The sequence below is a fragment of the Narcine bancroftii genome, unplaced genomic scaffold, assembly GCF_036971445.1.
Source record: "Narcine bancroftii isolate sNarBan1 unplaced genomic scaffold, sNarBan1.hap1 Scaffold_812, whole genome shotgun sequence".
Lineage (NCBI taxonomy): Eukaryota > Metazoa > Chordata > Chondrichthyes > Torpediniformes > Narcinidae > Narcine > Narcine bancroftii.
This window is the reverse complement of record NW_027212315.1, coordinates 1-20170: the sequence shown is the minus strand read 5'-3', so window position 1 is coordinate 20170 and position 20170 is coordinate 1. Positions and strand designations below refer to the sequence as shown.

At 36.3% G+C, this 20170-nt stretch overlaps 1 long non-coding RNA gene across 1 annotated transcript; it reads right to left on the bottom strand.

Moving 5' to 3' along the window:
- Positions 1 to 168: 168 nt before the first annotated feature.
- LOC138751200 (uncharacterized) lies at positions 169 to 17281 on the bottom strand. The gene is made up of 3 exons (XR_011349761.1): positions 14696 to 17281; positions 1800 to 1850; positions 169 to 582 (listed from the first exon to the last, which is right to left on the bottom strand). It is a non-coding gene; the product is annotated as an uncharacterized lncRNA (long non-coding RNA).
- Positions 17282 to 20170: the final 2889 nt, after the last annotated feature.

Below are 20170 nucleotides of genomic sequence, written 5' to 3'. Positions count from 1 at the left end.
GCTGCTTCATCAATGGCCTCCAATCTTTTTAAGATCACGAGGGAGGATGTTCGCTGACCTACCCTGAACCCACACCTCTTCGTGCGTCAGGAAGGGGCAGCAGCACCTACACTTCCGAAGGAGGCTGAGGAGAGCAGCCCCCAATCTTGACAACATTTTACAGGAGCTCAATTGAGGGCGGCTTGCCTGGCTACTTCATTGTGTTCAAGTTTATTATTATCATCTAATTGTTTAAGTACAACTGGACAAAACAGTGTTCTTCAGTCCTCAGTGTAAAAACGAGCAAACACATCTACAAACATAGCACTCAAATGATTTATATGCAGTACCTAGAAATCCATATGCAACTTGTGGAACACGAGCTCGAAAACCTCCAATTGGAGTCAAAACAGAGGATCATTAAAGTGGCCAAGAAGATCACTGGGGTCTGCCTTTCCTCTATTATTGACATTCACGAGGAGAATTATTGAGGACCCCTATCATCCACCACACAGGATATACAGGAGCATCTTGATCAGGACGGCCATGTTGGGAAATAGCTTCTTCCTGCAGACTGTGAGACTGGTGAATGGTATCCTGGAACTTAGAAGTGAAACTTTGAGTAAATTATTCCAGAATATTTATACATATATATTTTCTGTATTATATATATATATATATATATGATTATTATGTGCTTTGAGAGAAAGGTTTTGTGTGTGTGTGCGTGCGCGCGAGCATACCCACCCAATATGGCTGTTTCGTCTGGTTGTCTAGAAACAGTCAGATGATAATAAACTTGATCTTGATGATTTTATAATATTCAATTCCATTTGCAACACTAAAGCAAATGAAGCATTCCATTACGACTTGCAGTAAGACTTTATAGAAGTCTCTGGCATGGCTGATAAGTGGCAAGTAATATTTATGCCAGGTGTTGGCCCTCACCAACAAAAGACAATCTATGAGCTACCTTCATATTTCTCTACTACCAACAGTCAGGGAGATCATCATTGCCTAGAAATACAAATGTAACAGATACAAGAGCAGATTAAAAAACTCCAAAGCTTTTCTACAAGTCACATGTCAGTCGTGTGATTAAATGCCTGTGCCTTGATTGGATAAAACAACTCCAACTTTCAAGCAACTCAACAGCATCCAAGACTAGCACCAAATCTACCATCCAAAATATTCCTTCCCTCCACCACCTGTACAAAATTGCAATGCTATAAAATGCAGTTATTCACCTAAATTAGTCATCAACTAAATTCACAGCCTCTATTTCAAAGAAGGTCTTCAAGTGTGCGTTTTACATTCCAATTGCATACCAGTCTGACTGGAAATGTCACCACCCTCTTATAGTCATTGAGACTAAATCCTACCCAACTGCATTATCTTTCCCAAAACAAGGACAGCAGGTTCAAGAAAGAGGTTCACGAAAACAACTTCTAGAATAGGTATGTGTAATAATGCTCACACTTTGTAATAACTATGTGTCTGAATTGATCACTAAAGAATATAATAATCCAAAGAGGAATTAGACTTATCTTAAAAGTAAAATAGAGGAGCTATGAGGTTGTAGTTGAGACTTTAAATTGGTAACAATGAAGTATTCACCAATAAAATGAACTTAGAAAATTAATTTAGGATCAATGATTTCCGCAGCAAAACATTTAAAACTAATAGGGCTGAAACTCACTGGTAATGTCAGTGCATTGCTATTTAATCAAGCAACTCATCACAAAATGTTGTGCATGGCTGCCAATTGTATAACTCTTAGATGTTTTGACAGATTTTTGATGCTGAATTGATCAACTTACTTCTGGTACAAAATCCAAGTCAGGGGTGCAGTGCAGGTGGAGCTCCAGTACCTTTGTAAAAAAAAACCAAAATAAACAAGTGGGGAATTTTAACTAGTGGGGAATTTAACTGTGGCCGCACATTAAATACAGGCAGGGTTGGTGTCATAGGGCGCCCCTCCCCGTTGAGCGCTGGACACCTAAGGAATCTGTTTCTTCCACGACCGGATCACTCATCCTCCTTCCTCGTCCTACCATTCGCTCTCAATTATACAAAGCCTAATACAACATGGCAACCACCAAGGCCAGGTCTCGCAAGACGTCCTTGTTGCCGTTTATTTTGATACATTGGCCACCCCTAATGCCATAGGCGCTATTTTGCATAGATACACCAGTTTCCCTCTCTCCCCACCTCCAGTTACCCTAATGCCCCTCTATTAGATTTGTTCTGACTACAGGGGATTTTACAGAAGTGGGTGTTGGGGTGGGGAATGGGGAGGGCGTGGTGGCTGGCAGGTGAAAACTACCACTAATAACATTAGGATATTTGATCGTTTTTGGTAAGTTCTGACACCTCAAAAATTAGCTTTGCACCCCTGCCAAGCTGCCTTTAATTTTAATAAGGATTGTGCAATTTTGGATTAAAAAGCAAAAAGGAGGTCCTTTATATCAATTATTTTTGATTTATTTACTTATGAACTACTATGACACAAGAAGTGCTACACTTGCACCCACACCTCCTCACTCACCACCATTTGGCCCTGAGTCTGTGCCAGGTCCCAGCAGAGAATTCCTATCACCCAAATTCCCCCTCGTTTTCCTGCAGTCCTGCAACATATTCTCTTACATGCCCTTTGATGAAGGGCTCAAGCCTGAAACTTTGTAGGATGAAGGCTTCAACCCCTTGGTTATCTATCTATCTCTGCTAAATAAAATACACTGTTCGACCTGCTGAGTTTCTCCAGCACTGTGTTTTTAATTCAACCACAGTGTATGCGGACCTTCATGTTTTACGACTCTCCTTTGATTCTATTATTGCTACTACTTACATGAAGCAGCCATTCTATAGTGACCAATTAGTCAACGGTCTTGTCTTTGAGATGTGAGAGGAAACCTAAGCATTCTGCAGTGTCACGGGGAGAAAATACAACTCTATGCAGACAGCACTCAAAGTCAGAATTGGATTCAGATCCTTAAACAACTTACCTGCTGCTCTAATGTGTCACTCTAATGTTTAGTTCCATGTTTTTAATTTTTTTAATGTACTTTTAAGTGTTTTAGTTAACTTTATTTTATTTTAATACTTTTACTAATTTTAGTTGTTTTTAATGATTCATTTCAATTTTGATTTTCTGTAAAACAATTAAAAATTCCTCACAGTTTTTAACACTGCCAATGTGGAGAAAGAGCCTATTCACTGAGACCATGTTACAAGACCTGTGGATGCCACAGACCAACAAGATTTGCTCTCATCATCTGAAACAGGTAATTTAGGATAGAGGAAGACCAGGACATGTGATCATGCCAGCAAGATTTGTACTCTATACTGGTACTATTTAAAAGGGATCCACTATTAAACAGTTTGTAGTTATCTTACCAACAGCAGCAAGAAAGAGTATATTCGAGACATATTTTATTCCAACCAATTGAAAAGTATAAAGAGGGTAAGGAAGTTCAGGGTTTGTTGTATTAATAGAGCTTCCCTACTAAGAAAATTGAACCAAAATAGGAAAAAAAAGGAATAGCAACGTCCATAACTTATTAACTCAAGCTATATCTGAGATACTAATAGTATGTCGCCTATACAGAAGAACACAATCTTTACTTTCTTAAAATAGCTTTAATATTCAGGACATGAAATCTTCCAGCAGCTGTTACTGTCATTGAATAAGACCAAGAGCAAAATGATTCCTTAAAAAATAAAAATATACACCATACTTGTAACTTAATACAGACATTTAGCTGTCATTGTTTGTGCAAACAGGACGTTACATTGAAGCTCTCAGTTATAGCATGTTCTAGTAGGTCTGGTAGTTCTGAAACAGAACTAACTTCAGGTTCAAGTTTAACCATAGTATAATTTTCAAGTGAAGACCATTTCAAATGTTGAAGGATTAATTCCCAAAGAGAAACATTCTACTAAATCTAATAAAGAAAAAAAATCACACACTTAAACAGAGCTCTCCAGAAATGAAACATGCACGAGCTCTGCAGAAAGGAAAAGCCAACAATAAAATAAAAATCAGTTTCCTGCAATAGGAAGAATTTAAACATGTTCCAAGAATGCCCATAGATACCTTTACAATATACATTGGAATAGCTGATTTCTTATAAATATTCAGGCCAACAAACTACTCTTATTGATGACTTGTAACAGACACCAACTTCCATGGATGGAATAGATTAATCCCTTTCATAAGGGACATCCTATCAATAATATTGGCTTCATGACCAATTGTCAAATACTGGATGATAGCTATAACACATATTCATGTTCATGAGTGAAAATACTGAATATTTTATTTAAAATTTAACCACCATGATCATACAGAGTAATTAAGACAAAATATATCATCAAATAATAAAAAACAAAAAAACCTATACTTCCCTAACCCCTTAAACTAATCACCCCCTTTCCCAACATCCAAACCCTTAAACCTCTAATAACCTTACTAACCCATAAAAAGAAAAGAAAGAAAAGATTAAAAAAAAGGTAGTTGAGGAGAAATGACCAGGAATAACACAATAACTAATCATCATCAGGTCTTTAAAGTTTTAAATCCATATAATCCAAATAAAGGCTCCAAACCTTCCTAAAAACAAAATATTTATCTCTCAGATTATATGTTATTTTTTTCCCAAAGGAATACAAGATCTCAATTCTGAATGCCACCTTTGTAAATTAAGGTCTATTTGATCTTTCCATGTAATTGCAATATACTTCCTCGCTACTACCAACGCTAATCTAAAAAAAGCTACTTGAAATTTGTCCAGACCTAATTTCAAACAAATTGTACTTATGTCACTAATTTTAAAAAAATTAATGGGTTCAAAAAAAATTTTAATTTTAAAAACATTTTGTAGAAATTCTCTAACCCTAGGCCAAAAATGTTTAATTTTTTCACGTGACCATACTAAATGCAAAAAGGTCCCCTTCTCCTTCTGACATCAAAAACGTAAATCAGAGGATATCAGATTATATCTCTTTAATCGTTCCAGAGTTATATATAATTGATGTTTAAAATAATAATGAACAAGTCTATATCTAACATTAATAATCTTTGTCAAACTATTTTTACAAATAGTTTGCCAATGGTTTAAACTAAATTCCATCCTTAAGTCCTTTTCCCATTTAAATCTTGACTTATGTGAATCTATCTTAAACATTTTTTGTTGCAGTAATTTATACATTTAAGATATAAATCCTTTCTTTCTACCTTCCCGAAAATCATTTCAAATTTTGATTCCTTTGGAAGATCCAAATTTCTCCCATAAAAATCATATAGCAACAATTTAATTTGATAATAACAAAAAGGTGTATGGGTTGGTATTCGATATCTTTCTTTAATTCTCTCAAGCAAAAGATATTGACTTCATTCATAACTATTATTCACTGTCTTAATACCTTTCTGATCCCAAACCTTAAGAAGTTGATTATTAATCATAAAAGGAAAAAGCTTATTCTGATACAAAGGATATCTTGATATTTTACCTTGGGTACCAATTTCCTTATTCACTTTCTCCCATATTCCTATCAAACGAGACAATATTGGTGACTTATGCAAATATAACAACTTTTGTTCCATTTATATACAAATTGATCCCTTCTATTTTCATTAATTAATTTTAACTCTATATCTGCCATGTCAACAAATTATCAGTCAAACATTCTATTAACAAATTTTAATTGAGCAGCTTCATAATAATTTTGAAAATTTGAAAGTTATAAACCTCCTAATTCATATTTCCACATTAATTTCTGAATAGATACTCACCATTTAAAATTTCTATAAAAAATTTCTCACTATTACATTCAAATCTTTAAAAAATTTCTTAGGTACTTTACATGGGATAGATTGAAAAATATATTGAAGTCTTAGGGATATATTCATTTTAATACAATTCACTCTTCCTATTAAGATTATCGGTAAATCTTTCCATCTAAGTTAATCATTTTTAATTTTAGAAAATAACAGTAAATAATTTAATGCCAAGAATTTATTTATATGTCTATGTATTTTGATAACTAAATATTTAATTTGATTAGTCCATTTAAATCGTACAACATCTTTACAAGAAGAATAATCTGCATCGGTCAATGGCATAAATTCACTTTTCTCCCAATTAACTTTGTCTCAAATAATTCCCCATATTCCCTTAATCTATCCTGTAAAACTTTTAGTGACTTTCTTGGTTTAGTTAAATACATCAACACATCATCAGCAAATAGATTAATCTTAAATTCATCCAGATCTGTTGTAATACCCTTTAACTCACTAGTTTGCCATATTAACTGTGCTAAAAGTTCTATCACCAATGCAAATAATGCAGGTGACAAAGGACAATCTTGCCTAATTGATCTCTCTAACTTAAAAGATTCAGATAAAGTCCATTTGTCATAACTCTAGCTATAGGCCTTAATCCAATTTAAAAATATTGGTCCAAATCAAAACTTTTCCAATACCATAAATAAAAAACACCATTGAACTCTATCAAATGCTTATTTCAGCATCTATTGATAAGCCCATTGGCAAGTTGTAAAACATAAATTAAACTGATTAACAATGATATTGTCAGCAGAATAACGGTTTTTAATATATCCCACTTGGTAAATATGAATCAGCATTGGTAAAAATTGAGCTTATCTATTGCATAGAACCTTAGTCACAAGTTTATAATCAACATTTAACAATGAAATTGGTCTATTAGATCCTGTATTCAAAAGGTCTCTATCGTTCTTAAGTATAACTGTAATAATAGCTTATGAAAAAGAATCTGGTAAAGATTGTGTTTCTCTAGCTTGTTCTAAAACTTCACTAAACAGTGGTAATAACTTCTGAATTTTTAATATAATTCTGTAGTAAACCCATCCTCTCCTGGAGATTTACCATTTGGCATTGATTTAAGAGTTAAAGATACTTCCTTAAGATCTATTGGCTTCTCCAATTCCTCTCTTATCTAATCATTTAAAATGGGTAGCTGCAGTTTACTTAAAAATCTATCAGTTTTATCTTGGTCCTGCTCAACTCCTGAAGTCTACAACTTCTTATAAAATTCTGTAAACACCTCATTAATGTCTTGAGGTTTATATGAAATTTTTGAATTTTTTTGCAAATAGCATTTATTGTCCTAGATGTTCGTTCAGATTTACATTTGAATATTTTGGATTTTAATTCAAATTCTGCAGTATAAATAAGGCTTTGCTTAACGTTTACACTCTGATCCTCCTTTGCAAATCAGTTCATAAATATTATAATGTAGAAAGTGAGCAGAGGTTCTCCCTCTTGTCCAGGATGCTGCCAGTTTGTTACATATCCCAGCAATACCAGGCGACACAGTTAGCACAGCGATCCGAGTTCAAGTCTGCTGATCTGCAAGGCGTTATTATGTTCACCTTGCATCCACAAGTTTCCTCTGGTTTCCTTTCATGTAATACGGGGTTAGTAGGTTAATTAGTTTCATGAGTGTATTTGGGAGGCATGGGATGGAAGGATCTGTTACTGTGCTGTATCTCTAAATTGAATCAAGATTAAATTAAACCATACACTAGAGTATTAAAGCAAAAAGATGAACATTGAAAATATGCCCAAAATTGCATCACAGGAACACCCCAGATTGTTCACAGCATGGAAAGTGTGATAAATAAATATAAAAGGGTTGCAAGAAACATTCACAAATGAAATGGTCAGAAGAAGTGTCATGGATAGTCAATAATTGCCAGCAGTTTTGAAATACTAAAATTGTTTTGTAATTTAATAAAAATCTTGTTTGAAGGTCACTCAGCTAAAATTACCTATTAGGCTAAAACTACTGTATATACCTGGCCTATAATTGATATATTAATATAGCTGGAAAAATGTGGGTCAATTTTATGTATATTTGAGCAATTATACTCTTTAATGGTCTCTAAGTACCTAAATTCAACAAAATTATATAAGATAACAAGTTCCTTCATTGGAATATTAGCATATTCAGTGATTACCAGTAGCTAAGATGTGAGGCAATTTCTTTTTCAAATTTCCATCACCAGTGAGATGTCTAATTCCAGCATATCCTCACCTTCAATTTCTCTATCTCCATTTGTGCAGGTGACCACCATCCTTTATCCAATCTCTCACTCACTCCCAATTACCAAGTGACGATAATATATCTTTACCCCCCCCTCACTTCCCCAATTCCATTCCTCCACCCCTATATTTTGTAAAGATTCTATTCAAGTTATTTACTCTTGCCCCTCTGCACATCTGTTCTTGCAATGCCACATTTCACATGAGAACTTTCAACAGATTCTCATCTTCCTACAAATGTGATTGACCAGATCTGGAACTTTGTTCATTTAGTTTCCAAATATCAGTACCAAATCTTTGTCTGGTTATGAACTCCATAACCAATATTAGGTTACTTATCTTCATCCTTAACTCTACCATTCACTCTATTTAAAGGAGCCCATTCTGCTCTTCCATCTCGTCCTCATCCCAGGTCACCTTTCTCTCTGAGTGTGATTGATGCAACCCAAACTTTTGCAAGGTGAAAGAAGAATATCTTGCTTTTTCAGTAAACTATATTCCATTGTTTTACGCTGGGGTTTCAGTCACATCCAATGTAGTTGTTTGCTTAATTCCTATTTTGATTTTAAACTTCTGCACTGTTTCAGTATATCAACTTTTAATTAAGCACACGATACACTTCCATGGTCAACTTCAAGTAAAAACACAAGGCTGAAGAAAATCAGCAGGTCAAACAGTGTACTTTATATACCAAAGATAAAGGTCCATCACCAACATTTCAGGCTTGAGCCTTTCATCGAGGTATGAGCAAGATGTAGGCAGGTGCCTGAACAAAATGGTGGGAGGGGGGGGAGGAGCACAGGCTCACAGGCAGAGTTAATATCTGCTGAGAGAGGGCACACCAGCAAACAGGGGGAGGGGTTTGCCTCCTCTGTCTTCTTTTCTCCAGCTCTCCACTGCTTCCCTCTTCATTCCAAGAGCCATCCCTCTCCCCCTGGACATGCTAAGTCAGGATCGATGCAGACAGGCTATAAAAGCAGCTCACTTATACAGAAGCTGTGCATTACATTGATATAGATCGAATACATGTTGATGCACATATTCTTCAGGCAAAAGCATAGTGAGTGTACTTAACAATAGCATGTAATGTCTTCATGAAGACTGAATACAGCAGAAATGACTCATTAATGTCGCCACAGCTGCGATATATTCTGTTACATTTGTGGCGAGCATATGCTCAAAGCTCAAAGAAGCAGCATGACTGCACTTATTAGGAAAGCCTATGAGCTCTACTTCGGTTGTAAAATTGGTGACCAAGGCAAACCTGAGCTCCTCACATTTGTTGTGCAACATGTGCAGTCAACCTGAGAGCTTGGCTCAGAAGTACATCATGCGATTAAACATGCTACATTCAATAAAAGATAATTTAATGTTTCTACATGATACAACAAATCTGAAATTATTTTTGTATTCAGGTTTAAATTGTCTATCATAATCCCCATTTTTTTTCAGGAAGCAAACCTTTTGAAAAAATTTGTTGTTCAATGTTATCATTCAGCACTTTTCAGAACTACTGAAACTTAGTAAATTTTGAGGTCGGAAACCTAAATATGATTGTACACCACAATTTACATCAGGGGCCATGATAATAGAACTCACATAAAAGTTACAAGTACACTTAGAAACAGAAATCAATTAAATGGAAGAAAAAATATCCACTCTATATCATGGGAAAAGTTAACTGAATTCAGATTTAGAGTGTAGTCTAATATAGGACATCAAACAGGTACAAAAATAACATTAAACTAAAACAACATTAAACAGGAAAGTCTGCAGATGCTGTGATGTAGTGCAATATAAAAGTGCTGGAGAAACTCAGCAGGTCATGCAGCGTCTATAGGAAGTAAAGGGTAGCCAACATTTCATCAAGGTTCAAGCAAAATACAGACAGATGTCTGAAAAAAAGGGGGGAGGAAGGGGCAGGGGAGGAGAGAAAGGAGGAAGGGGCAGGGGAGGAGGGAGGAAGGGGCGGGGGAGGAGTACAAACTAAAAGGTAAGAGATCATAGGTTGATATAGGTGAGAGGGTGAAAGAGAAAAACAGCTGAGAAATGATAGGGGGAGGGGGTAGCTCTCCGAATGGAGAGGGAGGGTAGGAGATGGGGAGCTGGTGGAAAAGAGACAGAGGGATAGTGTAAAAGAGTGACTCGGGGGATGGTTTTAACAGAAACTGGAGGTTGATGTTTATTCCGTCTGGTTGGAGAGTGCCCAGACGGAATAATAGGTGTTGTTCCTCCAATTTGCAGGTAGCCTCAGTTTTTGTCAGTGCATGAGGCCATGAATGGGCATGCCAGTGTGGAAATGGTGTGAGGAATTAAAATAATTAGCCACTAGTAGGTTCCAGTTATTGCAGCAGACAGAATGAAGGTGCTCAACAAAGCGGTCTCCCAGTCCGCATCTCGTTTCTCCGATGAAGAGGAGGCCTCAACGGGAGCACCGGATGCAGTAGACAACTCCTGCAGATTCACAAATGAAGTGTTGCTTCATTTGAAAGGACTGTTTGGGGCCTCATAAAGGTCGTGAGAGAGGTGATGTCTACGTTAATGTAGCATTTCTTGTGGTCATAGGGGTAGGTGCTGAGGGGGCAATCCTGTAGATACTGTGGACCTGCTGAGTTTCTCCAGTGCTTTTGTGTGTTCCACCAAAATTACATCTTGACCTGTAAAAATTCAACACTGATTCACAATTTTTAAAAGACACACATATCAAGATTTACAACATAGATATCATAGATATGCCCTCATATTTTGTTTTCCCACAAAAATATTAATCCCGTAAGTATTTACAAGTATCAGCTTTGCTTGGTGGTACTCTTCCCTGTGAATCAAAGCCTGACTCAAATCTCACCTGAGAAATGAAAATACTAATCTATCAGAGGGGCAACCAAATGCTTTGTTGAAGGAGTTGCAATGGAGTACGTCATGGAATTATGCAGATTATTTAAGTAATTGTTTCCATTAATTTATCTCATGCAGCAGTCAACGATCCTTTAATTTAGAAAAGTCCTTCACAAGTCCACAAACTCAAAAAACAAAAATAAATGAATAAACAGACATGTTGTGACACCATTGGCTAGATTATTGGGAAACTAAAGGCTGGATTATTTATCAAGACTCTAGTCCAGTACCGAAGGTGTATAAAACTGTTGGTGATATTTTCCCTTGGACAAGATGTTAAACCAAAGTTCCATGGTGCCAGTGGTTCAGCAAGACATTAAGTGCACTATTGCACTGTTTTAAACCTTTTCTGAAATATTTACCTTCAATTGAGTAGCCACAGAGCTCAAGCAAATTAACTTCTGCATTTTTGTCCAAAAAAATGTTAAGTAAATTGTTACGAGCCCAGAGGTCCACAAAACCCAACAGCAATAGAAATTCACCAAGACAAGTGGTTACTTAAAAGTTGCTTTTTTTTTTAAACATAAAATCAGGATCAAACTTTACTTAACCCCCTTCTAATTCTAAGTGCACATGCATGTAATGTGTATATGTTCAGGAAAGTTCTTTGCTTTAATAGTCCAATCATTTCTCACTTCTCCAAGTTCACCGGTATCAGGCAATTCTTACAGTATGCACAGAATTTAACATTTATGAATTTTCACCAGTCTCTGGTGCTTAAAATTAAATAGTTACTGCTCAGGAAGGTTTTTGTTGGTATCAGAGAGATATTTGTCACTTGCTGGACACACACATAAACTGATTTCCTCCAATCAGCCACTTCAGTGTCTTGCTGAAGAAACTTGCCCCATCATGGGCTTTCCAAATGATAACCTCTTCTTCCAGGTCACCATAAAGTTCCTCTTGTTTCCCTTATTTCAGGAGAAATACTCTAGCCACCCATTTCCTCTTGTAAGGTCTACAAAATGGGGTTTTTAAACAAGCCTGCCAGCTTGCCATGTTGCAGCCTCAAAAAGCCACTGTAGAACTGACTTCTCTCTCGAAGAGAAGAATCCTGTTTTATTTCCCCTTTCTCTCTGCTTGTAAAAACCAGAACCCCTCCCAAGGCTCCAAATCCAATCCTTGAAAGATCGTTTGCAAAGCCACATGGTGTCTGCATGTCTAGTTTCAACAAAGCTCTTGCATTTTAAATGAGATGTGAAGTGTAAGTACCTGTTTGTGAAGTGACCTACACTAAACCTCACACAATCGATCTCTTTTAGAAACATATATGTATATAATATATAACCTGTAACAAAATCATTATGTAACAGATTCCTTTAAAAAATGTATTCAAATATAAATTATTTAAAGGGTACCAAATTAATTACAATGCTGAGAGGTATAGGAAAAAGAAATATTGTTTGTGTAAATGTACTGAATTGTCTTCTTTCTTAAGCTCACCTTGTAAATGTTTAAAATATCCTTGAAATGTCATGGTTAAGACTGGATTTGTACCAGTAAACCACATGTTGAGTTGTCTTCTCCAAATAATATCTGGATATCCATTAAAGGGTCTCCGTTGTAAATTCCTTTACTTAATTTGATCTTCATCACAGTTTAGTTATTCAATTATATATCTACAAATTCATTACCTCCTCACATCCTTTGGCAAAGAAAAGGACATTATGGGGGTCATCACAGTTTAGTTATTCAATTATATATCTACAAATTCACTACCTCCTTGCATCCATTGGCAAAGAAGAGGACATTATGTGGGTTGTGCTTAGAGTCAGAGGATGTGGGCAAGATACTAAATGCATGGATTCAGTCAGGAGGACATGAAGGATAGTGAGAGCAGTATGATGAGATTTTGAGATCAAGAATGAGGTGGTGTTCAAGAAATCTAGGAAATTATAGGCTCACGAGCCTTAAAATGGCAGAGAAGCTATTGGAAAAGATACTTAGAGATAGGATTTGCACAGATTTAAAAGGCCTGATCAGAAATAGGAACAGTAAACATGGCTTTGTGTGGGGTAGGACAAGTTTTTAAAATCTGATTGTTTTTTGAGATGAAGGTGGTTGGTGAGGATGGCGGGGGGGGGGGGGGGGTGTGCGGGGGGAACAAGTTATATCATCTGCTTGGACTTTTGAGTAAAGTATTTGGCAAGGTTGCTCATAGTAGGCTACTCCAGAAGGAAGAGATGTATGTGATCCAAAGATCTCAAATCTAAATGGAAGTAATGTGGTAATGGAAGGGTGTTACTCTGGCTGGAGGCCTGTGACCAATTATGTTCTGCAGAGATCAATGTTGGGATCTTGGTTGTTTGTGATATATATAGAAATGACTTGGATGAAAAGGTAGATGGGTAGGTAATTAATTTTGCAAATGAGACAAAGAATGGTGGTATAGACAATGTAAAGGGCTGTAAAAGAATACAGCAAAATATGGAAGTTCCAGATATGAGCATAGAAATGGAAAATGGAGTTTGAGGGTGAAGTGTTGCACTTGTGCAATGGGAGGTTAAATGTAAGGGGAAAGCATACAGTTAATGGCGTGGCTCTTTGAGATCTAGGGGGCCAAGTCCATAGCTCCTTGAATGTGGCCATACAAGTAGATACTGTTGTCAAGAATGGATATGGCAATGAGTATAAGAGTAAACAAGTCATACAGGGAATGCAGCTATATAAAACTTTGGTGAGGCCATACTTGTACTGGAAGGATGTGAAGGCTTAGGAAAGGATGCAGAAGAAACCAGGAAGCTGCCTGGATTGGAGGGTATGAGTTATGAGGAGAGGTTGGACAAATCTGGGTTGTTTTCTCTGGAGAGCTGAAAGCAAAAATAGCAGTCGTGTTTAATGAGAGCTTTCTTGATAGACATGTGAATATGCAGGGGATAAGAGTGCAAGTGTACAATTTTAGTTTAATTTGGCATCACATTCGGCATAGTGTGCTTAAGTGCCTGTTGCATGCTATTAAAAGAATGCTGGAAATACGTAGCTGATTAGATAGAATCCATGGAGAAAGAAAAACTGAGTGGTGTTATATTAATAAATGACCTTGCATCAGAACTGGACTGTTCTCATACAAACACTACAGCTTGACTGAAATTCAATTTATTCCAGATTTCAAGTATGTGCATTTTCTTTTTATAATTCTGACCACTATTCTCCATCTTTAAAAGATGAATATTTTGTATTGAACTTTACATTGGAACCAAACAATTTTTTGGCTATTTAATCGCGTCGAAAGATTCCTAATTGGTGCTGACTAAATATACATCAAACTATTCTTAATAGTATCAAACATTTATTAGTAACAAATATGTATAGCCAAGTGCATTTGTGATAAATGAACTTGCTCTTTTCAACAATGTGGGCTAAAATTACTGTTTGGTAAAGAATGTGAATGTTGAAAACTTCCCAAGCCAAATTAACTGACCAAAAGTAGTGAATGTTGGCAAGACACAAAACATTCAGCATCTGTGACAAAGCAAAATATATTTTTATGTGTTCTTTTAGATATGTAAAACTGCTTCTTGTGCTGCAGAAGGGTATCAAACAATTACGTCAATGCCTTGCCATTCCAAAAACACAAACTGTTTTGAGACAACTAGATGAATTCTGACAGAGGATGTATATATGAAAAATCACAAGCTAACTTTTCCTTTATGGATACACATTTGTACATACAGCAATTGCATTTTTTTTTCCTTTTGAATCAACACAAAAAAGAGAGGGACATTCACCACTGACCTTTGTAGCTGCTCCTTTGTTCAGTAAGAAGATGGTTGATTTTCTAAATCTCAGAACTTTCCCAGGAAGAGGATTTTTTAAAAGATTTGATTTAAAAAATAATAATAATTAATAAGATGGGTACAAGTTTAAAGATTCCCAAGAGAGTGATGATCACAACATGGTAAAAATTCATGTAGTTTGAGGGTTATAACCAATTATAATGCTGTGAAGGTATAGTTGCCTACAGTGGACTGGATTATCAGACTTGGGTCAATGGGTGCACAATGGCAGATATTTAAACAGCTAATTCATGATATAGAGAATCATGGGGCTCTTGCCGTAGCAAGCAGGCTAACAAAATAGTAATTAAATTCATTAACAAAGAGTTAATGCTTTAATAAAAAGCTTTAGTGTAGAACTTCAGTAAGGACCTTTAGTAAACTAGCTGACTACAAAGTTAAGCTTTGAGAATACTTTTACATGGATTGTAGCTCCAGAGATACCATAGAAAGCATATTTCTGTTGATAAGGAAAGTCACATTAATCACAACACTGCAGTATATGTAACACCATAATTAAAATACATTATTCAACTAAAACATTTTGTTACACACAGAAATATAGTCAAACAATAGAAGTCTTCAAGACTATCTTTGGAACAGACAGTAGCTGATAATATTTCATTGTGACAGGAAGATAAGCTAAGATATGCAGGAACAGAAAGTTTCATGATGTACTTGGTTAATCAAAAAGCTGACAGGACAAGTGAAATATTAAATTGCCAATTAGTCAATCATTTGTGTCAATTAGTGAGCATCTTGAGCCAAAAGTTTATAGAACCGCACGTAGACATTGGTCGCAGTTTACTATACAAATCATGTTAGAAAAATGTGCAAGCTGAGTGGGTGCTCAGTACAGAGAAAGAGTTACTGAACTCTTCCTTGTACTCCCTCACTCCCGGTAGCGTTAATGCAGTTGAAGGAATAAACTGTTTGTATTTTAAACTGGTTCTGTGGCTCTCTGCTGTGTTCTTCATTCACAGCGATTTAACAATCATATCAGACATTTATCACAACTAGAAAGTGGAATCCTAGGAAAAATATGAACATAGGTAACAAAGGAGATCAAGAAAACATTAAATTAAAGACTAAAGCACATAAAATATCACATGCTAGTGGGAAACCATGGGACTGGAAATTTTATTAAGATCAAAAGGAGAAAATTGATGGCATGGGAAAACTAGCAGATAACCTCAAAAGAAACAGCAATTGCTTCAATAAACACATGAAAACAGAGCCAGAGCAAATGTGGGACCTCAAAAAAGGGAGACAGGTGTCTTAACAGGAACAACAATACATTTCCACAGTCCTTTATAGCAGAGGACACTGCAAATATCCCAAAGATTTCTGATGGACTTGTTTCAGTGTAGAAGGTATCAATTACCATCACGAAGTACTAGGTGTTCGAATAGGCATTTGTACAAGGTAGACAAGTTGCCATCTTCAAATGGTATGAAATATGACAAATTTTTTCCAGGAAAGAACTGATCTGCAATGTGGCTTCAATGCTCCAGAAGGAAGGATGACAAAAGCAGGCAACTATAGAGTTATTAGCCAAATATTTTTTGTTAATAAGGTACTGGATTCAACGTTAGAGAAATAAACAGTTAGTCATTTAGAGGACCAAGCCAACATATATTTATTAAAGATGCCATATTTGACAAGCTTGCCAGAGTTCTTTAAGGATGTAGGGTTGACAAATGGGAAATCTGTGGATGTAGTGCATTTTGATTTTCACAAGACATTTCACAAGGTACTACATAAAAGGTTGATGCTTATGGTGTTCAGGGAAATGTATTGGCAAGATTTGAAGAATAAACAGTCCATTTTACAGACTGGAAGGATCAGTTCTTGGCCTTCAATTAATTTGCAATTTATATTCCCACAAAGCCAATGTTTTTGAATATTTTAATATGAGATTTCACATCCAAAGTACAGAGAACCTATGGATAGAGGTTAAAACTCTCAAAGATACACAACACTTAAAATCACCAATGCCTGAAGAGGGTGCACAAAATCAGTGAACCGGTGCGGACTCGAAAGGCCAACATGGCCTGTTTCCGCTCCGTAAATGGTGATATGGTTATGGTTATGGTAATTTCCTGAAAGAGGACAGAGTGCAAGGTACCTAACTTTGCCAATGACACTAAATAAATGAAACCTCACGTCCGATGAACAAATAAAGACCCCGAAACTAGATAGAGATATGTTTTTCAATTCATGGCTTTTCATGGAATGTGAAACTTGAAAATAAATTCCCAGTTTATTGATCAGAATTTTATCTTTACTGTACAAATTGAAGCAGGAACTGACTTTATAGAAAACTTTTATTCATGGTGGATCATACAAATTTGCAGGTACCTCTGGATGTAAGAAACTCTGGACAATCAAAATCAGAAATAATCACAATTATCTGACTATTTTTGGAAAAATAAATCACTAATAAGAGTTCTTGGTTTCAGCCTTTGTTACAACAATTCACTACATTTCATCTTCATTCACTTCCAAGCAGGCAGTATAGCATATTTAAATTCCAGTCACAATCCTGTTTAGTGAATAAAAACATAAATATAAGAAAAAGTCAATATAATGTTCATTAATAAGAGTTGAATATGTTACACAAATCCCTCAACATTTCTGTCAGTACTGAATCATGTATGATTTAATTCAAGTATTTGCAAACCACTTGATCCCATTAACTTCCAACTCAAGTGCAATCTGGCACTTGAAGGCTGTAATGTTTATCCTTCTCAGAAGGATGTCACCTGAGAACTGGGGTATGACTTGAGCAAAATGCTAAAAAAAAAGACTTGAAATTTGTTTCTGACATTCAGGTCATGGGAATGGCATTTCAATTTGAAAGCACACAAGATGATCTTCACTGAATATTTCAACATTCATAAAGAGTGTCATGCAGAAACTAAAATTTATTGTACCGTGTAAACCTATAATAGACTGAGTTGAAATACTTCAGTTTGGCTGGATCTTTTTGTACACTCTTCCAACCAAGGAATCACAGAATCAAAACAGTGCAGGAGGCCAGGAAATCCTTATGAACTTCATCAGGCTCAAGCCCATCAATATTTATGCAAAACAAAAAGACTTATGTGCCACTCATTTAAATTTGCACACCTAATTGTTGGCTAGTACCCAAGCCTGGTGGTACGGTGAAGGTGTTCATGCCTATTTGATGGTTGATTAAGGTACTCAGATTCAAATAAAGACTAGATCATGCTTGAGCGGCACGATATTAATTGTTCAGACAGAAAACAAAATAAATTTCTAAGTTTAGGCAAGAATTATTTGAATACTCACCCCACCTCCAAAACGTTGTCACATCAGATCTTAAACCCCAACGCCCTCATGCATTCTTTGTGAGCCTCAATTAAGTCTTTGCAGTTTTCCTCCCCTTTCTCAATGATACTGCAAAGAAATAACAGTTCAATTACAATAGAAAAACTACCACATGCAGCCAAAATGCATTTCAGAATGAAAACCCCCAACTCACATTTAAATGTTTCATTTTTATTTTTATTTTTAAAAACAGTTATAACTATGCATTGCAGAGTGGGTTAAGTACTGTAAATGGGCAATGGAAAAGCAGTGAGTATGGACTGGAATGGAAATTGATCACACTCAATTTTAAATCAGACCACAAGAGGGGATATTGAAAATTGCAGGGAGAAATCAGTGAGGGTTATAGAGTCAAGGAAAAAGATGAGTTGAACACAAGTAAATGGGACTTGCTTGGTTGGTAATGGACAAGTTTGGCCCAAGTTCTATGCCGTAGAACTCAATGACAGTAAGAAGTGTCCTCAAACAAGGATAGCAAGAGTAAACATTTATGGGGTCAATTCAGAGGTTAATCTTACAAATCAAAGCATCACAGAGCTGACTTTGGGAACAGGGAATTTAATGGGAAAAGAAGTTCCATAGAGTAAGTTAATTATTCTTTTCATCTTCTCCTGTGAGAAATATCCTGTGGAATACAACGACGTACACTAATTATACATGTATTTTACAATATTTTTCCGTTATTTTCTTCATTGTAAAATGGCCACCACAGATCATTTTCAGAAGTACTAAATTGCATAGGGTTTATTAGCAAACTACACTCACAGAAACAATGGTGTTTTTAAAAACAGGTCAACAATTATATACAAAGATTAATATAGACTTGTAGAGAAATCATTTCAGGTTCCCTTCAGCTTCTTTACTTTCTGAAAGAAACAAGCCTTACTTATCCATTTTTTTCCATCCTAGTTACAACTTTTCACTCCTGGCAACATTCTTGGAGATAGCAACATTCTTCTTTAACCAGCATTGAGACATACAAAAGCGTAAAGAAATACTGACATCATCAAAATAACGTTTCTATTTATTTTTAAGTAGATGAATTGCTCAAAAATTGACATTACTGCTTGAATTAGCATATTTGGAAATGTGTATTGCAGTGATTGAGATACAGGAATGAATATCATAAATTAAAACAGCTGAGTGGGTCACTGCAGAGAGACACAGGAGACTGCAGATGCTCGAATTTGAAGCCAAACACAATCTGTTGGAGAAACTCGGCAGCTCGAGCAGCAACAGTGGGATAAAAAAAGGCTAGGTTTAAAACCGAAACTCTTCAGCAGGACTTGGGTCAGTTATTACAGAGGTCGTGTAAAGAAGACAGGATGGACGGCTGAGGCAGGGGATGCGCACCAGATTGGCCAACTCAGACAGGGGGCCAATCCTGCATGCCAGACAACATACAACAGAGGAAGAAGGTGCCAAAGGGGGAGAGAGGCAAGAAAAACAAACAGGTCAGGTGAAGAAATATGAAGCATACAGTGGAGTGGAATCTCATATGGTGGTACAGGTATAAAAAGAGACCAGATAGAACTGAACAGGGGTAGGGGGTCCAGGGATAAGATTGGGTAGAGGGCTGGTTGGGAAGGAGGACAAAAAGGGAAGAGCAGAAGGGAAGAGAGAAGGGGCTCATTAACTGACATGATAAAACTTCATACCATTGGGCAGAATGGGAGGTTTTGTTCCTCTAGTTTGGGTTGGGCCTCAGAGTGGCCATTGCAGAAAGAGCATTGATGCTCTGCAAAACTGTCCCCAAGTCTGCATTTAGCTTCATAGTGTTCAGGGTTATATTATATATAAATGTTTTTAATAAAAAGAGATAGATTGTGGGGGTTTAGTGTAGGTCACTTCACAGATACTTACATTACATCTCATTTAAAAGGAAGAACTTTGCTGAAGCCAGACATTCAGGCACCAGTTGGCTTTGCAAAAGACAATGAAACTGTTTTGGAAGGATATTCTAAAGCAGGTGCAAATGTAAAAGTCCAGGCTCAAGTGCTGATAAAGATCTTTCAAGGATTGGATTTGGAGCCTTGGGAGGAGTTCTGGTTTTTACAAGCAGAGAGAGAGGGAGAGGAAA